The following is a 3,506-nucleotide window of genomic DNA, read 5'->3' as shown; positions in this document are numbered from 1 at the left end:
CTGCACCTAGACAAAATCTGGCATCATATTCGGTTTCAGCACGTCGAATAACCAAGGAAACTGATGCAACATCGTATTCTTCGCGACCACAGCTCACGAAAAACTCAATCATAGAAGTTGGTATTCGTGTTCGATATGATGGCATATAACTTAAGTACACATTGTCGTAGGCCGATGAAACCGCGTGCAATAGCTTCGTCTCGTCGAACTACACGAGTGCAGTGCGCGAAGTTTGCGTGAGAACGATTTGTCTTCGAGAAAAAGTCGATTATACATATGCGTTTTTACGACATCGTGGGAATCACTTTTTTTTGGCTGCACCTAGACAAAATCTGGCATCATATTCGGTTTCAGCACGTCGAATAACCTAGGAAACTGATGCAACATCGTATTCTTCGCGACCACAGCTCACGAAAAACTCAATCATAGAAGTTGGTATTCGTGTTCGATATGATGGCATATAACTTAAGTACACATTGTCGTAGGCCGATGAAACCGCGTGTAATAGCTTCGTCTCGTCGAACTACACGAGTGCAATGCGCGAAGTTTGCGTGAGAACGATTTGTCTTCGAGAAAAAGTCGATTATACATATGCGTTTTTACGACATCGTGGGAATCACTTTTTTTTGACTGCACCTAGACAAAATCTGGCATCATATTCGGTTTCAGCACGTCGAATAACGAAGGAAACTGATGCAACATCGTTTTCTTCGCGACCACAGCTCACGAAAAACTCAATCATAGAAGTTGATATTCGTGTTCGATATGATGGCATATAACTTAAGTACACATTGTCGTAGGCCGATGAAACCGCGTGCAATAGCTTCGTCTCGTCGAACTACACGAGTGCAATGCGCAAAGTTTGCGTGAGAACGATTTGTCTTCGTGAAAAAGTCGATTATACATATGCGTTTTTACGACATCGTGGGAATCACTTTTTTTTGGCTGCACCTAGACAAAATCTGGCATCATATTCGGTTTCAGCACGTCGAATAACCAAGGAAACTGATGCAACATCGTATTCTTCGCGACCACAGCTCACGAAAAACTCAATCATAGAAGTTGGTATTCGTGTTCGATATGATGGCATATAACTTAAGTACACATTGTCGTAGGCCGATGAAACCGCGTGCAATAGCTTCGTCTCGTCGAACTACACGAGTGCAGTGCGCGAAGTTTGCGTGAGAACGATTTGTCTTCGAGAAAAAGTCGATTATACATATGCGTTTTTACGACATCGTGGGAATCACTTTTTTTTGGCTGCACCTAGACAAAATCTGGCATCATATTCGGTTTCAGCACGTCGAATAACCTAGGAAACTGATGCAACATCGTATTCTTCGCGACCACAGCTCACGAAAAACTCAATCATAGAAGTTGGTATTCGTGTTCGATATGATGGCATATAACTTAAGTACACATTGTCGTAAGCCGATGAAACCGCGTGCAATAGCTTCGTCTCGTCGAACTACACGAGTGCAATGCGCGAAGTTTGCGTGAGAACGATTTGTCTTCGAGAAAAAGTCGATTATACATATGCGTTTTTACGACATCGTGGGAATCACTTTTTTTTGACTGCACCTAGACAAAATCTGGCATCATATTCGGTTTCAGCACGTCGAATAACGAAGGAAACTGATGCAACATCGTTTTCTTCGCGACCACAGCTCACGAAAAACTCAATCATAGAAGTTGATATTCGTGTTCGATATGATGGCATATAACTTAAGTACACATTGTCGTAGGCCGATGAAACCGCGTGCAATAGCTTCGTCTCGTCGAACTACACGAGTGCAATGCGCAAAGTTTGCGTGAGAACGATTTGTCTTCGTGAAAAAGTCGATTATACATATGCGTTTTTACGACATCGTGGGAATCACTTTTTTTTGGCTGCACCTAGACAAAATCTGGCATCATATTCGGTTTCAGCACGTCGAATAACCAAGGAAACTGATGCAACATCGTATTCTTCGCGACCACAGCTCACGAAAAACTCAATCATAGAAGTTGGTATTCGTGTTCGATATGATGGCATATAACTTAAGTACACATTGTCGTAGGCCGATGAAACCGCGTGCAATAGCTTCGTCTCGTCGAACTACATGAGTGCAGTGCGCGAAGTTTGCGTGAGAACGATTTGTCTTCGAGAAAAAGTCGATTATACATATGCGTTTTTACGACATCGTGGGAATCACTTTTTTTTGGCTGCACCTAGACAAAATCTGGCATCATATTCGGTTTCAGCCCGTCGAATAACCTAGGAAACTGATGCAACATCGTATTCTTCGCGACCACAGCTCACGAAAAACTCAATCATAGAAGTTGGTATTCGTGTTCGATATGATGGCATATAACTTAAGTACACATTGTCGTAAGCCGATGAAACCGCGTGCAATAGCTTCGTCTCGTCGAACTACACGAGTGCAATGCGCGAAGTTTGCGTGAGAACGATTTGTCTTCGAGAAAAAGTCGATTATACATATGCGTTTTTACGACATCGTGGGAATCACTTTTTTTTGACTGCACCTAGACAAAATCTGGCATCATATTCGGTTTCAGCACGTCAAATAACGAAGGAAACTGATGCAACATCGTTTTCTTCGCGACCACAGCTCACGAAAAACTCAATCATAGAAGTTGATATTCGTGTTCGATATGATGGCATATAACTTAAGTACACATTGTCGTAGGCCGATGAAACCGCGTGCAATAGCTTCGTCTCGTCGAACTACACGAGTGCAATGCGCAAAGTTTGCGTGAGAACGATTTGTCTTCGTGAAAAAGTCGATTATACATATGCGTTTTTACGACATCGTGGGAATCACTTTTTTTTGGCTGCACCTAGACAAAATCTGGCATCATATTCGGTTTCAGCACGTCGAATAACCAAGGAAACTGATGCAACATCGTATTCTTCGCGACCACAGCTCACGAAAAACTCAATCATAGAAGTTGGTATTCGTGTTCGATATGATGGCATATAACTTAAGTACACATTGTCGTAGGCCGATGAAACCGCGTGCAATAGCTTCGTCTCGTCGAACTACACGAGTGCAGTGCGCGAAGTTTGCGTGAGAACGATTTGTCTTCGAGAAAAAGTCGATTATACATATGCGTTTTTACGACATCGTGGGAATCACTTTTTTTTGGCTGCACCTAGACAAAATCTGGCATCATATTCGGTTTCAGCACGTCGAATAACCTAGGAAACTGATGCAACATCGTATTCTTCGCGACCACAGCTCACGAAAAACTCAATCATAGAAGTTGGTATTCGTGTTCGATATGATGGCATATAACTTAAGTACACATTGTCGTAGGCCGATGAAACCGCGTGTAATAGCTTCGTCTCGTCGAACTACACGAGTGCAATGCGCGAAGTTTGCGTGAGAACGATTTGTCTTCGAGAAAAAGTCGATTATACATATGCGTTTTTACGACATCGTGGGAATCACTTTTTTTTGACTGCACCTAGACAAAATCTGGCATCATATTCGGTTTCAGCA

The sequence above is a fragment of the Diachasmimorpha longicaudata genome, unplaced genomic scaffold (assembly GCF_034640455.1).
Source record: "Diachasmimorpha longicaudata isolate KC_UGA_2023 unplaced genomic scaffold, iyDiaLong2 ctg00000067.1, whole genome shotgun sequence".
Classification (NCBI taxonomy): Eukaryota; Metazoa; Arthropoda; class Insecta; order Hymenoptera; family Braconidae; genus Diachasmimorpha; species Diachasmimorpha longicaudata.
This window is presented reverse-complemented; position numbering follows the sequence as displayed.